General features: G+C 48.8%; 1 pseudogene; it reads right to left on the bottom strand.

Moving 5' to 3' along the window:
- Positions 1–3,364: 3,364 nt before the first annotated feature.
- On the bottom strand, positions 3,365–9,286 carry LOC121106025 (annotated as a pseudogene).
- Between the last annotated feature and the right edge of the window lie 7,662 nt (positions 9,287–16,948).

The following is a 16,948-nucleotide window of genomic DNA, read 5'->3' as shown; positions in this document are numbered from 1 at the left end:
GTGTGTCTGTCAAATAAATAAATAAAATCTTTAAAAAAAAAAAAAAAAAAAGAATAACACAGGGGTGCCTGGCAGGCTTAGTCAGTGGAGCATGCCATCGTTGATCTCAGGGTGGTGAGTTCAAGCAGTTGGGCTTTATAGAGCTACTGAGATAAAGGAAGACACGCTAACACCTTAGTCTCTACCATCTAGCCTCTGAAATAAAGCATTGCCCTGTGTGGATACCCATCCCCAAATCATAGCCCCCACCTCCTCCTCCCCAGGGGGTACACGACCACATCCTGACTCTGGGAATTTATTGCCCACTGTTCGCTCAGTACTTTTACCACAGCCTATACGCATCCCTAAGCCAGAGGTGATAGTGTGTTTGTTTTCAAGTAGTACACCCTTATTTAATTCTATCTTCCTAAAAATCCAATCAAGGAATATCTCAATTTAGAGAGTGAGTCTCAGGGCATCGTGGCCAACTGTCAAAGGGATCCAGGCAGTGGTGGTAAGAATCAAAGCTTAAGACTGAGTCCGCAGCGTGCTCATAACCACCGCTCCCCACCCCCATTCCTGTGACCATAGTAATATTAGTCATCGACTCCCTTTCCACACTAGATTGTCAGCTGCACGGTGAGAAGAGACTAAATTTGCTTTCACCCAATTGCCATACAACCCCTCATATCCTGCACCCAATAGGAGCACAATATGTATTTCTTCAAAGAGACACTGTCTTCCATCACCCCTAGCAGTCTCATAAGAGGATGGGGAAACTGCCAGAAATTCACTTCAAGGGAGAAATGGGTGGGGCTTTGCAAGATTTCGTTAGAACTTTGGAGCAACTTTTAAGTGTTCAAGTGCAACTTTACTGGAAAGGATGAGGCATACAACACTCGTGTTCCACGAGACTCGAGACTAGGAGTCAGGGTTTGTGCAGCGCGCTTGGGTGGGGGTGGGAGAAAAAAGGAGCTCGAAATCAACCCCCAAACAGAGAAATCCTTCCCTTTCTCTCCTGCCTGGGGTTTGGCATCCAGTCCAAGCTTAAGGGTGGACAAGTGAGAAGTATTGTGACCCGGCCCCTCCCGCAACCTGCCAACACAGCCTCTGAGCCGCTGTCCCAAGGGTGTGTGTGCGCAGAGAGGAGGACGCGCCGATGACCGGAGGAAAGGAAGAATGTTAGAACTGCTGCTGAGGCTTATTTAGAAGAAAGAAACCAACATTTACTAATACTTATATGCAAATTACCAGCAATCCACGCTCCATCAGCGTGCTCCCTGTGCACTAAGTGGATTGTAGATTCCGCCGTCAGTTTAACTAAACCCTCACAGGGGCCCCTGGCTGGCTGGATCCGTAGGCGTGCGACTCTTGGTCTCGGGAGTTCGAGCCCCACATTAGGGGTAGGTCAACTAAAAAAATTTAAAAATAAACTCTCACAAAGAACAAGGGCCTTCAACAGATTCCTGCAGAGAAACCACAGACTAAAAATACGAATCCCAGCACAAGCATAAGAAGACGGCGAGCTAACGTTTACACTTCTCCACTCCCATTACAAGCTGTGCAAAGCCCACGGGAGGGGAAAACCCAGGTCTGCTTAGGTCAAAAACATTTCCACCCATCTGCTATTAATGACTCAACCCCACGCTAAAGGTGAAGGGAACTTGAATCAGAACTGAGAGTAATACAGGTATCTGGTTTTTCAGTAAGCCTGACACGTTGGGGAGGATGTGCCAAAACGTTCTGCTGGTGGGAAAGAAGACTGAAGAAGGCGCCCACTATCAGTTTTGCAGTAGAGCCGTTTGCTCTCTCTGGGTATCCCAGTCAACAGAACTTTCCACAGCGATGGAAATGTTCCGTAGTTCCACTGCCCCTAGTCACAGCTGGCTGTCCCAGGACATGTGACTAGCGTGACCAGGGGATCACCTTGCTATGTTAGCACAGCTCATGGGGCAACAGATTTTCCCCTTGGGCCAAATTTTGTCCACCAGGATCCCCCCTGCCCGGGCACATTTAGCTCAAGAAGGTGGCCATCCCAGGAGTCCTGTTGAAGGAAACCAGATTTGGGCTTCAAGCTCCGTAGGCACTCCCAAGCGTTCAATAAATGAGCGTATGCCTCATATGGACACCACTTACAAGCCAGAAGTTAAGACAAAGGTTTTTATTCAAAAACGAAGTATAAAAAAAAATAAAGATCTCTTTTATTCCCCTGTACAGTATTTCCACTCAGATAAAACCAGCAGGCTTACTGCTCAAAACAGCCCCAGAGAGGATCCGGAAGGCACACCATCCAGAACTCTTTTCATACATCTATCCTATATACACCAGTCAGCGATGCCCCTCCCGGGCCCGCTCGAGCGAAGTCGGGAGGGCCCCACGCAGCTGCGAGGGGAGCTGCAGCGGCTGTCCCCGCCTGAGTCCGTCACCCCACCCCACGAACAGAGCGAGCCCTCCCGAAAGGTCCCCAAGTCAGAGGGAGGGAAAGGAGGAAAAGAAACTATGGCAGCAGCTGTGGGCTCGGAGCAGGAAGGGAACCAAATAAATAAATAAATAAATACATAACGTTGACCTCCAGGTTAGAATGCGCATCTTCTCAAAAACAAAAAACAAAACAAAACAAAAAAAAACCCAAAAAAAACAAAAACAGGTAAAATAACTTAAAGGCAAAATTAAAAAGATTAGATCAACTTCCTGATCCTTTTGTACTACGTGCCAACTGTACACACATTTACAGTTTTTCTGCGGTTTGCATTGTTTGTGCATTTGTGTGTGTGTGTGTGTGTGTGTGTGAGGTCTTGGCTTTGAAACAGTTAGAAAGAAAACCAAAAAGGAAGACCAGTTCACTTCAGGTTTTACTAAAGGGAGGCAGAAAAAAAGGGCAGGTGGCTCAGCGTTTGGCCCTGTAGCCTCTTCCATGGCACCTTTCATATGAAGGATGGGGAGGGGACAGGAGAAAAATAGGGAACCAAACCCAGGCAGATTTTGGAGAAGCAGCAGGTAAAAGAGGCAAGTTCAAGTATTTCTCCCAGCACAGCCGGAGTCCCCACAGAAGGCACTCAGAAGATCGGAAGAGGTGACCAGGGACTTAAATGGTGCTAGTCCTATCCCACCCCAACCCGTTTTCCCTACCCGACCCTCGCGGCATTCAGCAGAACTCGTGATGAAGGGGAACAGTTCCATGGCAGGGTTCACCCCCCACCCCCCACCCCTGGGAGTTTGCAGAGGCAGCAATGCTGGCGTCTGTGAGAAGGAGGAGTTGAGGCCTAGGACACCTGGAGTGGAGTCTCTTCCCCCTCTGTTGGGAGGCAACCTCCAGACCTGGGGTCTGGAATGAGTTGTAAATGTTGTTCCTGTTATCAAGCACTGTCCTGCTTGGCGAGAAGTGTCACTGGTACTCAAAAGTGGAAAAGGAAGCCTCCTCCCTCGAGGGTCTGACGGGGAGGAGAACCTGCCAGAAAAAGCTGCTATTTGCTGGGCCCTGGTGACAGCTGTGCAGATGGATCTCTGGCTGCTTTCCCTGGGGCAGGAGGACATCTTGCATCCATGGATGGTTCTGGATTTCTTCAAGGATGGCCGAGTCTGATGGTCTCAGGGCCAACACCATCTAATGAGATGCTGACACTCTGCAGAAAGCGGCAGACAGAAGTTATGAATGACTCAACTTGTTTTGCAATGCAAAAATTCTTGCTAATTTGCTTCCCAGGGGCCCACAAGTCTGTAGTCCAAGAGAGAGCCAGGAACCTTCTAGAACTCTTTTATTCTTTCAATAGGAAGGTTATTAACTAAGATCTGATCCTCCAATCTGCTTTCAGCTAAAAAAAAAAAAAAAAACAGCTCCCTCTTAAACCTGTGGTTTTCAAACTTCAATAGCCAGGGCCTTTCCCACGACACCCACTCACTAGAAATAGGAAGAATGATGACAAGGGATTTTGGATGATACATAATTGAGCATGAAGAGGTGAGGTCAATTCCGTACAACTAAAAATATGAACACCACCCACAATGGGTCACTGGAACCGCCAAATATTTAGAGAGTCTGCCTTAAAGGAGAAGGCTCAAAGAACCCCAACTTCTTTCATTCCCTGGCAAAACAGCCAGGATTGAGAGGATCAGAGGCTGTTGGTACTTTTAAAAAAAAAAAAAAAAAAAAACTTTCAGTGAAACTAAACGGTCTTTTTCTTCTTAATATTCTCACACTTGCTCTTCCTGACCTCTCAAAGAATGGTCAGTGTAAACCATTCAATTCCTGAGGGCCAGCTCTCAGATTCATTGGCCTAGGACCCTGTGATCCCCCAGAGAGGTGGAACTCTTCTAAATCAGAGACTGTCCCCTGAGGGACTAGCCTTGTGACTCCCGCTCTCCTCAAGGGGCTTCCCAAAAGTTACCTGAAGAGACCCTCTGCCTGAAGAAAACTTGGCCTCTGATGATCTCTTCATCGTGCTCGAAAGGAATATCTCCACAGACCATATCATACAGCAGGATCCCCAGGGACCAGACGGCCGCGACCTGCCGTGGTAGCGATGGTAGCGGATCCACTCGGGAGGACTATACACTCGGTCCCTGTCCAGCCTGGGGAATAGAAAAGGGAAAACACAGCTTTTAGCAAAAATAAAACAAAGCAACTCACATACTCCGTAGCTATACTGAGTGACTCCTTAAAACAAAACAAAACACGACACCACACCTTCTCCCAGGACAGGAGCTGACTAACTCCATTTCCCCTAGGCTAAAAAGGAGTTGGTTCGATGGCTACAGCATCTCTCCAACCCAAGCATTACCCACCTCGCCTCCCTACCGGTCCAGACCCTTAAACCGAAATTCTTTACAAACTGCTCCAAGAAACAAACAGGGGCCGGCCACAAACCCAAAGTCTGAGGCCTGTATGTGGCAGGACCACCCACACATGGGATGAAGGGATGAATGTCTGCACACAATCAAGGGAGGTATCCCACAGACTATCCTTAAACCGCATTAAGGTGGCCCAGGAGCCTGGGTGCGAGTCTTCTCACACACGATCCTCGTCCAGGGCCCTACACAATACCCTGTATCTTAAGTCAGCGTGCCCTCTGGGAGGGCCTTCCTCCCCACCCTATGCGTGCAGAGGCAGGCCCACACCCTCTCTCTTCCCCTCACTGGAAAGGTAGAGCTGCAGAGCGGGTTTCAGACCACGTGATTCCTGTTTACAAACTTTGGGTTGTAAAAAAAAAAGTGGGTGGCCATCCCGCTTGTGCTCACCAGGGGGCAGCAAAGACTCGAAGGAAAAACAAGGAGGGACCCGGCCAGCCATTAACTGGTAAATACAAGAAAAAATGCAGCCCAACCCAGCGTCCTCCCAAGCAGAATAAACACAAACCACAAGCCCCAGTCACAAGTTTTGAAGGCTGTCGTTTGTTAGGTTAGTTGCTCAGATGATGACCCACCCTCCTTTGCTTTGATCTCAGGCTCTCAATTCCATCTTTTCTGAAGAACCCGCTCCAAGCCCCTCCCTAGGATAGGTTTTCTATCTCTTCTGTGGAGACACCCAACTAATTTTCAAACCAGCAAGAGATCTTATTTCCAACATTCATTCCCGACTCCCTCACCCTGGCAACGCCAAAAATAAAGAAAAGCCCAACAAAATAAATTATTTAGTGAAACTACTGTTTCTATTCCTTTTATCCGGTCCTAGATCAAAGGGAGAAAACTGCAGCTCTAAAAACTAACCTTACAGAAAACTCCTTTAGGACACAAAACAAAAATTACAAAACCCGACATCAATTTTCATCTCTCCTGCGCTCTCTCCTCCCTTACCCCCTCCCATCCTTAACTGGCGGGGAAACTGGGTCAGACTTCAAAAATTGGGCTACGGCCCGTTCACTAACCTCTTATTCATCGCGAGAAAGCTTGGAACCCACTGAATTCCACTAGCAAAAATAAAATCATGCCAGAAACATGAGGTTCAGCTGGCTGGAAATCTCGGCTCTACCAGCTGGGAAGCTCTCCCTTCGCCCCACTCCTCTGCCAGCATCCGAGCCAGACGGCCCGATGACCTTTACAAAGGGCCGGAGAGGGAAGCCGGCCGAGGCCTCCAGGCAAAGGCCAAGTCACCTGGGCAGCTCCCCCCGGCAGCCTTCCCTCCCAGGCCTGGCTCACCATCGAGTCCGTGTAGACGGTGTCCTTGAGCAGCGCCCCGACCCGAAAGTCGATGAGCTTGAGCTCCGCAGGCGATTGAAGTCGATGAGGATGTTCTGCGTCCTTGATGTCGCGGTGGAGCACCCCGCAGTTGTGCAGAAATGTGCCGCCTCCAGCACCTGCCAGAAGAAGCTGCGGGCCAGCTCCTCCTGCAGGGCACCTTTCCAGTGATAAAGTCGAAGAGGTCTTGCACCGGCTCGACCTCTCCAGGATCAAGACGAAACTGTCGGGACCTCCCGAACCAGTCCAGGAGCCTAATGACGCCGGAGAAGCCCGAGCTCACCTTCTTCAGCAGGACCACTTCCATGGGCACTCGGGTGCCATTGGGCTGCAGGGGCGGGCGGGGGGGCTGCGGTTAGTGGGTGTCGAGGGTGCCCTCACCCCACCCATCCCTGGGGTCGCTCCTTCCAGGGCACTCACCAGCTCTCCCAGTCGCAAATCCGGTCCTTCTCCACGTGCTTGATGGCCACCTGAAAACCCCCAAACAGTTCCATGAGATCCTCTCGCCGGGCCAAAGCAGACCCGGGCGCCTCTCTGCCAGCGCGCCCCTCCCCACGGAGGGGCGCCCAGCTCACCGGCAAGTTGTCCGCGACACGGATGCCTGAGGTAGACTGAGCCGAAGCCGCCGCTGCCCAGTAGCGGGCCCACCTGGTACTGCGACTCCAGGGCTCCTTCTCCTTCCCTAGGAAGGGGAGACACAGGGGACTAGTGCGGCTCGCAGCCCCAGCTTCCCACCCTAGGGGTCCAGCCGCCTCGCCATCCCGGGCTGCGTTGGGGGTGCTACCGGGCGCCAGCTTGTTGGCGTGCAGGTCGCTGCAGGGAGCGCGGCGCGCAGGTGGGCAAGCTAGGCATGATTTGGACAAAGAGCATCCCAACCTCCAGGGTGTCGGCGTAGGAGCTGTGTCTGGAAGAGCTGCAGCAGGGAGCTGGGGCTGGGTTGTGCCGGTGTGCTGTCAACTGGGAGCTACGAGGCTGCGGTGCTTCGCGTGCGGCTGCGCAGCGAGAGTTGGAGGACGACTGGCGTGCGGTGGCGGCTGGACCCGTGCGGCAGCCAGGCAGTGGCGGCTGGGGGAGGCATTGGCGCGTGCGAGCTCCGCATCCGACCGCGCCGCTGGCAAAGTCGGCCGGCGCCACGCCCGCGCAGCGCGGCGGCCTGCGCGGCGACGCAACATTCGCTCACGCCATCAACCACCAACGGCGTAAAGGCTCACACGGCGGCGCAGCCGGACGTGTCACCCGTGGCGCGCGGGCGCAGCCCAGGCGGCGGGGATGGGGCAGAGCCTCTCAAGGAGGCCAGCTGGGCGAGAACCCGGCTGCCGGGCCAGAGGAGGGAGGAGAGGGGGTGGGGGAAGCGGCGGACAGGGCGACTCCCCTCGAGCCCCCGCCCGCGCCCCTCCGTCGCCTCGCTCCCGGCCCTGCGCCCCGCCGGCCCGTCTCCAGCCAACCAGGAACGCCTGATCTGCATAACGGGGAGCGCCCGCCCACGCCCCCGCCCGCCTTCGCGGTCAGAATGGTCTCTACGCCGCCACGACGTGGCGGGAAGGAAAAAGCGCCAAAATGGAGGGGGAGGGGCGCGGGGCGTGAGGGGAGGCGGGAGCTGGGTGTCGAGCGGCGAGGAGGAAAGGATGGGGGGAGGGGCGTATCGATTCAAACCCAACAATAACAAAGCCATCAAAAGTTGCCGCCTGAGGGCGGCTCTGGGCTCTGTGTTTCTCGGAGGTTTTTGGGTCAGGGCTCGAGCTGCAGCATAACAAGTTGCGCAGAGACGGCGGGCGTCGGTGTGCAGGGCGGAGACCGGGCAGGCCGGCGCGCTGGCGGATGTGAGGACTGTGGAGGGGGGATGCCGACGAGGGTGGTCCTTCTGTGTACTCAGACCCGAGACCTCCAAGTCGGCTTGGGCGGGTTCACGAGGCGCTGTGGGCTCGCGTTGGGTCCTCGGGGCTTTGTGTTGGGGGGCGCGTGAGGGGCGAAGGCTCTGCAAGATGTGAGTCACGGCGGTTTCACTCGAGGAAGTGGAGGTGTCACAGGCCTGGAATAAAACTGGGGAGAGCTCGGCTTAGTTCGGGGGAGGGGTCCAGATCGCGGTTCTTACAGCTGGTGAAAAAATCAGCCCCCAGATCCTCAAGCCGACGTTCATGTAAAAATGCAGAAAAGTACCAGAGAATCCTGATTCGTAAGAAGTGGTGTGTGCTAAGAGTGCCGGTGAAGAGGAATCGCGAAACAAGATGTTAGTATTAATGATGCCAGATGCTGTCTCAGCCCCTTCGTGAGGGCGGGAGAGAGAGGAAAATTCCTCCCTGTAAACGAGGGTGGGAGGTGCGTTGATTTTTAATCAGAGTTTTCACGTTGTATTCACGCTTTTCATCAGCCTTTGACCAGTCACGGCAGTACTAGCAATTATTGGCTGCACCGAGTCTTGTCTCAAAGGAAATCCCCCCACTCTCAGTGCCCCACCGTGGAAATAACACGGAAGCTGGCCAATTCCACTTTCATCCTTTGTCCTTTTAAACTTCATGTAGAGTTGATACAACGTGTGAAATGAGTAAATTAAAATTCTATGTAATCCATAAATTGAATCGCCAGTGGCCTAAGTAATTGAAAGCCTACGCATCCCATTTTAATATTTTCAAGTTCCTACCACTTAAAGAGAAATGAGGTTCCAGGATCTGTTAGCGCAATCGTAATGAATTCTAAATGTTTCATGAAGCTTTCATGGTGCTTGTTTTATAAAGATGTGCCTAGTGTATTTTCATAGACTTTTGAGGAAACTTGTAAAATACATTTTTCCTTTTGTTTGTGTACTATGGTCTAACTTCTCGTATTTTTGATGACTAGGAGAAACCCAGAGAACAAGCATTATTCCCTTTTACAGATAGGAAAATGAAACATAAATAGGACTGACAGAGGGTCGTGCAAGCAGATAAAAGAAGAAAGAGATGAAATGACCCAAATTCAACCTCAGAGTATTCAAAAGATTTCCTGTTATCAGGGCTAAAACTCGCCAAAGTCTGAGTAAGACATCAAGTGTATAAATGTATGCCTGGCATTTAGTTACTATCCACTCTCCTCTCTCTTTTTCCAAACCCTATTTGGATAATCCCCACATAGCTCCCACTCACCTAGCACTTTCAGACATTCTGCTTTCTGCAGAGGCATTCATCTGTTCTGGGATGCCCTCACCTCTTCACTTTTATCTAAAGCCTTTCCAGTCTTGAGAGGAGGACCCACTATTGTTAAATAACTCCAAGCATTCTTCACCGTCCACTCCACTCATACTGACAATCATGGAGGTTGGCTTTTTACTTTTTAAAAATTTTTGTTAATTAACTTCTTAATTATTCATACCTTGTTTCCCTATTCCTTGACGTATAGTCTTCTTGTTGCCCAGGCATTCTTTGGACAACTATACTACCGAAGGGGAAGACCAAAATAAGTCCCAACAAAAAAAAGTCAGTTTATACCAAATTTAAGTGAACTAAGCAGGCTTAGGCAAAAATTAGAAGGAAGGTTAGGAGCAAGGGGTTTAACCTGAGTTAGTCTGCTTTCAGATCTGGGATCTGGCACCTACTAGTTATGTGACATTCGTCCAAGTTACTTAACCTTTCTTCCCCCTTCTCCCTCCTCCTCTTTCTCTCTCTTCTCCCTTCTTCTTCTTCTTCTTCTTCTTCTTCTTCTTCTTCTTCTTTCTTCTTCTTCTTACTTCTTAAGTCACTAACCTTTCTAGCTTCTAGACTCTAAAATGAAGAATAATAGCACCTACCTCATACAGCTGTTGTTAAGGAGCAGATAAGAATCTGCATGTAAAGCACGAGCCTAGCACAGGTAAGCTTCTAATAAATATTAGCTGTGATGGCAATATGATGATTGTGGATTGTGACAATAATGATTTTGGGGATGGTCTTGCACCTTGGAGGTTCCAAGAGGTAAAATACTAGATTACATAAGTAGATTGAATCATCCAGGGAGGAACGAGCAGGATTCAAAATACTGTATACATTAAATCAAGTTCCAACCTTTTTAACTTTCTCTCAGATCTTTGTGAGGCTAAATATTTAATTAGGTAGAGCTAAAGTGATTAACATTTAATATGATCTGCTTTATATGGTGGCTGCTTCACAGCTGGAAGTTCAAAACATGGACCTTGCTTGGCAAAGAGCTTTTATTCACTTAAAATTGCTTTTAAAGATAATTATTAAACATTCAAGTATGTTTTGCATTACAAGTAATTTTTTAAGATTTTATTTATTTATTTGAGAGAGAAAGAGAGCATGAAGGGTTAAGGGTGGGCAGAGGGAGAAGCAGACTCCCTGCTGAGTAGGGAGCGAGACATGGGGCTCAATTCCAGGACCCTGAGATCATGACCTCCGCTAAAGGCAGACGCATAACTGACTGAGTCACCCAGGTGCCCCAATATATATATATTTTTAATTTTAAAATTTTAAAAAAAGATTATTTATTTGAGAGTGAGAGCACAAGTTGGGGGAAGGAGCAGAGGCAGAGGGAGAAGCAGGCTCTGTGCTGAGCTGGGAGCCCGATGCAGGGCTCGATCCCAGGACCCCCAAATCATGACCCAAGCCCAAGGCAGATGCTTAATGACTGAGCCACCCTGGCGTCCCTATATTTTTAATTTTATTTAAAAAAATTTTTAAAGATTTTATTTATTCATTAGAGAGAAAGAGAGAATGTACAAGCAGGGGGAGAGGGAGAGGGAGAGGGAGAAGCAGCCTGCCTGCCGAGCTGGGAGCCCAACATGGGGCTTGATCCCAGGACCTAGAGATCATGACCTGAGCCGAAGGCAGACGCCCAATCATCTGAGTCACCCAGGCACCCCAATTAAAAAATTTTTTATTATTATTTTTAAAGGAGGCTGTCTGCCCAACGTGGGGCTTGAACTCATGACCTCGAGATTGAGAGTCACACGCTCCATCAACTGAGCCAGCCAGATGCCCCAATATGGCCTTCCTTAAGAAGAAAGACTAAATTCTTCAGATTTCCTTGCAGCTACCTGAGGACACATAACACATTTATGCCCAATGAGCAGATTCCTGGAAAATTCCTTATGAGACATCCGGTGTGCCCCCACCCCCAGAGGAACAGAGGAGCCGTGGGACAAGATGGAGGATGAAGTGGCAAGGAGGCAGGTGAGTAGACACACGTGACAGGCTCCCTCAGGCCGCTCCATTCTCTAAGCCCTCATTGCTTTTATTTCACCAGAAAAATACTTTTCCCTTTTAAGTTGGTGATTTTGGGGAAATGTGTGGTACTTTACGCATACTTTCACTGTGCCTTGGTGCCAGCGTCTGTCTGCCTTCACACCCCTTGTGACACGTATGTCCTTCCAACTTCATAATACAAGTCAGTTAAAAAGAGAGATTTGAGGGGCTCCTGGGTGGCTCGGTCTGTCAAGCATCCAACTCTTGGGGTTTTTTTGTTTTTGTTTTTGTTTTTGTTTTTTTAAAGATTTTATTCACTTATTTGACACAGAGAGAGCACAAGCAGGGGGAACGGCAGAGGGAGAGGGAGAAGCAGGCTCCCCGCTGAGCAGCGAGCCCGATGCGGGGCTCCATCCCAGGACCCTGGGATCATGACCTGAGCCAAAGTCAGATCCTCAACCGACTGAGTGCCCGGGTGCCCCACCAACTCTTGGTTTTGGCTCAGTTCGCGATCTCAGGGTGGGATTGATCTCTGGGGAGGCTGAGACCGTGGGGCTCTGAGCTCGGTGGGGAGTCTGCTTAAGTTTCTTTCTCTCTTTCCCTCTGCCCCACCCCCCACTCTCTCTCTCAAATAAATAAATAAATAAATAAACAAACAAATAAATATTTTTTTAAAAAGTGAGAGAGATTTGAAAAGAAAAAGAGATTTGAAATCAGGGGCACCTGCGTGGCTCAGTCGTTGAGCGTCTGCCTTCGGCTCAGGTCATGATCCCGGGGTCCTGGGATCGAGCCCTGCATCGGGCTCCCTGCTCAGCGGGGAGCCTGTGTCTCCCTCTCCAGCTCCCCGTGCTTGTGTTTCCTCTCTCGCTATCTCTCTCTCTCAAATAAATAAATAAATAAATATTTTAAAAAGATTTTGTTTATTTATTTGGCAGAGAGAAAGAGAGAACACAAGGAGGGGCAGCAGCAGAGGGAGGAGCTCGAGACAGGGCTTGATCCCAGGATCCATGAGATCATGACCTGAACCAAAACCGGGAGTGGGACATTCAACCAGCTGAGCCGTCCAGGCACCCCTGGAATGTGTTTCTGAATCTAATACATTTTCATTGATGGAGGAAGGAAAGGAAGGAACTTTTTTTTTAAAAGATTTTATTCATTTATTTGAGAGAGAGAGAGATAGAACCTGAGTGAGGAGCAGAGCAAAGGGAGAGAGACAAGCAGACTCTTTGCTGAGTGTGGAGCCTGACGCAGGGCTCGATCCCAGGCTTGATCCCACGACCCTGAAATCACAACCCGAGCGGAAATCTAGAGTTTGACACTTAACCAACTGAGCCACCCAGGCGCCCCTGAACTTCTTTCTTTATACCAACTTTACTGAGGGATCATTTACATACTCTAAATAGCACCCTTTTAATTTAATTTAATTTTTTAAAGATTTTATTTATGTATTTGAGAGAGTGAGCGAGAGAGAGAGCATGAGCAGGGCCAGAGGGAGAGGGAGAAGCACACTCCCCAGCTGAGCAGGGAGCCCGATGTGGGGCTCGATCTCCGCTTAACCGACTGAGCCACCCAGGCGCCCCAATAGCACCCATTTTAAGTGCATGATTGGATGTATTTTGACAAAGGTACACACCTGTGTAAACACTGTCACAATCAAGGTATGGAACACTTCCACCACCCTCAAAGTTTCCCTTGGTCCTCTGCAGTCAACCTGTCCGTCCCACCCCCGCCAGCCCCAGGCAACCACTGATCTACTTTCTGTCGCTATAAATTAGTTTTGCCTGTTCCAGAATTCATTTAAATGGTGTCATGCAGCACGGGCTCATTTGGGAGGCTGACCATTTATTGGGTGCCTAGTATGTGACAGACGCTTTACAAGTGTATAATCATTTCCCTTTCAGAAATGAGAAAACCAAGACTCAGGGATTAAATAATTTACCAAGGTCACATGGCTGGGAAATGGCAGAGAGTAGAATTCTAAGTTTATCTGTCTCCACGTTTAGGGCCTTTCCTTCTATACCACCCTGCCACTGCCCTTGGTTTTACAGATTCTAAAAGATGAGCAGGTTAGGGGCAGATGTAAGGCCGAGGCTTACCATCTTCGGAAAAAGCAAGAGTAAGGCACGTGGAACGTCTGGAGAACAGACAAGAAGATACATCATCAAATGCTAAAATGAATTGTAACCCAGCACAAAAATCTGTTGTCTGCATCCTACAGATACAAATAGCTACTGGAGGCCAAAGAGAATGTGGGCTGAAGGTGTCAGGTCAGGTCCTCTGTGAGGCGGGAGTTATCTATCATCCCAGGCATTTACTTCGGACAAAATCATGGAGCTGGGCTGGGAACATCGGACTCCAGTGGGCGGGTGGGGGCGGGGCAGATCTCCGGTCTTCTTCCTTCCCGTCTGGTCAAATGCACGTTGGAATCTGAAGTTTAGAAAATCATCATTTAATAAGGCAACCACAGACCTCGTCCCCAAATCCCAGAACAGTGGCTGGAGGAGGGCACAGCCGGGACGCTCCAAGGAGTTTAAGGACAAGGAAGAAGAAGAACAGACAATTCTCCAGCTTTTATAGGGTCATGTTTCAAAAGTTTGTTTGTGTATCGTTTGTTTGAAATTCAACCCATCTTCCCAGAGAAACCGCATTACAAATGGATGCTGGGCACTCAGATCCACCCTCAAATGCTGAGTTAACACATGCGGTGGCCAAAATACCACACACCCGCTATGAAAACAATGCTGGGCCGATTCTAGAACTCAGACAAAACAGTGGTTGTAGCCTTGTACACTTGAGCTGCTGTCTAGACCTTCGTCCTATCTGGTCTAGGGATCTGCTCCACCACATCTCTGTCCCTATGCTTTCTACCTTAGCTGGGAGCCCCCCCACCCCCGCCTTGCAAGACAGAACATTCTTCCTTGTTTCAAGCTGAAGTTTGTCTTCTGCTACCGTCCTCTCCTTGGTCCTAGCTCTGTTCTTAGACTCTGCATGAATCTGATCACTTTCTCATATGACAAGTCTTCAAAGAATTTAGGAATGTTCATTCTACTGTTTTTTCAACTTTTCTGTATGTTTGACCTTTTTCATCATAAAAATTGTAGGAAATTTGGGAACAAATTTCAAGTGAGTAAGTATTTTCAGTAAGTATTTTCTCTTTGAAATTGGCAAGGACAGAATCTAGTCATCGGGGAAAATTATTGGCCTCCTTGAAAAAAAATGTGACCACAAAGTATGCAGCTAATGCGACATCTGTCCGGGGCGAGAACACGGCAGAAGAGCCGGCCAACTCAACGCTTCTGTGACTGGCAGAAACTCAAGACAAAACCCTTTTTTTTTTTTAATTTATTTTTTAAAATTTAAATTCAATTAATTAACATATAATGTATTTGTTTCAGGGGCGCAGGTCTGTGATTCATCATTCTTCTGTGCTCATTACAACACATTCCCTCCCCAGTGTCCGTCACCCAATTACCCATCCCCCCACCCCCGCCCCTCCAGCAGCCCTCAGTTTGTTTCTGATGATGAAGAGTCTCTTATGGTTTGTCTCCCTCTCTCGTTTCACAATAACCTTTTTCCTAGGATGTTGTAAGGAATATTTGAGACCCTGTCAAGAAGGCATAGGGTGGGCCCGACATACGGAAGGTGCTTCTAAATACTGTCAACTCTCCTTTTTCACAGGAGCTGTGTCCTATGAAGTCGCCGTGAACACTCAGCCGCCGCTCCTAGGTGAACACAGGGTTAAGTTCGTGTGAGCCTCCGGTCACCAACATTCTATGTGTGTTTCTGTTTAAAGACATCTGATTTAATGTATACAGTAACTCATTCACATTGAACGCATGGCCAACAGCCTTGTAAGGCACGTCTGAGGGAAGCTTATCTAACACACGTGCTTTCTCCGTGAGGCATGTCACTTAGGGACACTGCGTCACCACAGCTGGGGCTGTTTTAAACAGCAAAGTCACCAATACAAAGCACAAAAATGTGAAAAACACAGCACTAAATATATCGCAAATACGGATTTGCTTTGTTTTTTGCATTTAACTTCCCTTTTATATGTTTTGTTTCTTTGGAAAAACGTGAGATAGGCAAGGGAAATGGTCTTTTTTCTTTTTTTAAGATTTTATTTATTTATTTGACACAGAGAGAGAGAGAGCACAAGCAGGGGGAGCAGCAGGGAGAGGGAGAGGTAGGGAGCCCAATGCGGGGCTCGATCCCAGGACCCTGGGATCATGACCAGAGCCAAAGGCAGTTGCTTAACCAACCGAGCCACTCAGGCGCCCCTATTTTCTTTTCTTTTCTTTTTTTTTTCTTTTCCTTTTTTAAGTTATCTCTACACAAAACATGAGGCTTGAACTCATGACCCCGAGATCAAGGGTCACACACTCGGACTGAGCCAGCCAGACGCCCAAAAGGAAATGGTCTTATCCGCATGTTATAAGCGTTTAGGGTGACAAGACTTACGTGGCAGAGATAAGGCTAGCGCCAGGACTTTACCCTCTGTGCCAGGACTTGTCCACTACAAGGGGGTTTTGGTTTCAGTTACCACCAAGTGTCATTATTCAAATCCACCCAACTGAAGTTTGAAATCTTTGTATTTCCAGTCATCTAGACCCTCAGTTGAGGAGGTCATGTGTTTCTGCCATGATTTCTATCTATATGGACTCGTGGGTCCAGATTATTTTACTTCACGGGCTGTAAAATCCAATCCCATTGTTACTTATTTTTGCCTCTAACTGCTCCAGCTTTGGTCATTGGAAGTGCTCTCAGGTTGGTTCTTGGGTCCTTTCCATGAACCCCCGTCCTTTCCTGAGCACTTTTTTTTTTTTAAGATTTTATTTATTTATTTGCGAGAGAACAAGTGAGAGAGAGAGTGTGTGTGCACGAGGCGGGTAGGGGGTGAGGGAGGGAGAAGGAGAAGCAGGCTCCCCACTGAGCAGGGAGCCCGATGCAGGACTCAATCCCAGGACCCTGGGACCATGACCTGAGCCGAAGGCAGACCCTTAATGCACTGAGCCACCCAGGCGCCCCTCCTGAGCACTTTCTTACTTTTTGCCACCACAAGATGCTCCAGGCTCCCTTCCCAGCCCTGCAATCAACCACTGACTGCTCCAAGGGACCTTGGTTTCTTTCATTAAAGAAAGGTTTTTTGTTTTTGTTTTTGTTTTTTTAAAGATTTTATTTATTTATTTGACAGAGAGAGAGACAGCCAGCAAGAGACGGAACACAAGCAGGGGGAGTGGGAGAGGGAGAAGCAGGCTTCCCAGTGCATCAGGGAGCCCAATGCGGGGCTCGATCCCAGATGCTTAATGACTGAGCCACCCAGGCGCCCCCTGAGGAAAGGTTTTTAAAAACTACATCCGAGCCCTGGATGGGCTCTATTGCTACTGCGGCGTCACTGCTTCTGCACCTTGTCAGGGGTCAGAGCTCGGGGACGCACGTACACACACTGATTCACATGGACACAGAGCCACGCTTACTTCTGTATCTATCTGTGGTACCAGTCACGGAGCTTTACATGAAGGTCGTTCCCGTGTTCACAATCGAGTATATGGTAGGTTGACAACAAATATTTTCTGATTTGAATTGAATTAGATAATTAGAGAATGATGTGATGCAGAAAAAAGTTTGAAGATTGAAAGAGAGAG

The sequence above is a fragment of the Ursus maritimus genome, unplaced genomic scaffold (genome assembly GCF_017311325.1).
Source record: "Ursus maritimus isolate PB19 unplaced genomic scaffold, ASM1731132v1 scaffold_30, whole genome shotgun sequence".
NCBI lineage: Eukaryota > Metazoa > Chordata > Mammalia > Carnivora > Ursidae > Ursus > Ursus maritimus.
The sequence above is the reverse complement of the archived record's forward strand: the minus strand, read 5'-3'. Positions and strand labels throughout refer to the sequence as shown.